General features: G+C 31.9%; 1 protein-coding gene across 3 annotated transcripts in view; it reads right to left on the bottom strand.

The window, feature by feature from the left end:
- The window catches only part of LOC116849356, a 473,095-nt gene that overhangs the window by 233,781 nt on the left and 238,728 nt on the right, over positions 1-586 (bottom strand). The window lies entirely within an intron of this gene.

The raw sequence follows: 586 nt of genomic DNA, 5'->3' as shown, positions 1-586 counted from the left end.
AGAGAGAGAGAGAGAGAGAGAGAGAGAGAGAGAGAGAGAGAGAGAGAAAGAAAGAGAGATGAAGGACGCTGATAAATATAACAATTCAAGAGCTGCTTTATGTGTCACTTGTGACGAGCGGAAGTTTCCTTCGACGTAACAGTCATTATCGTGCGGACGCACCCCGATCGGATTTTCCCGTGTCTTTTGTATTTTGTTTTATTCTGCTTTTTTTTTTTTTTTTTTTTTTTTTTTTTTTTTTTTTTTTTTTTTTTTTTTTTTTTTTTTTTTTTTTTTTTTTTTTTTTTTTTTTTTTTTTTTTTTTTTTTTTTTTTTTTTTTTTTTTTTTTTTTTTTTTTTTTTTTTTTTTTTTTTTTTTTTTTTTTTTTTTTTTTTTTTTTATTTACGTTATAATGGTGCTCTAAAATTTACGAGCGCGCGCCCATCCATCACTGTCTCATCGATAATGTTCCCCAACGAGAGAGTCTCATGTTTTGACTGCGTCACGACGCGTTCCGCACTCGGGAAAAAGTTTTCTTATATTCTCTCTGGCTCTCTCTCTCTCTCTCTCTCTCTCTCTCTCTCTCTCTCTCTCTCTCTCTCTTTC

Source organism: Odontomachus brunneus, unplaced genomic scaffold (genome assembly GCF_010583005.1).
Source record: "Odontomachus brunneus isolate Ranch 3 - 2012 unplaced genomic scaffold, Obru_v1 Obru_scaffold_113, whole genome shotgun sequence".
Classification (NCBI taxonomy): domain Eukaryota; kingdom Metazoa; phylum Arthropoda; class Insecta; order Hymenoptera; family Formicidae; genus Odontomachus; species Odontomachus brunneus.
Note: the sequence above shows the minus strand (reverse complement) of the source record. Positions and strands in the feature narration are given on the sequence as shown.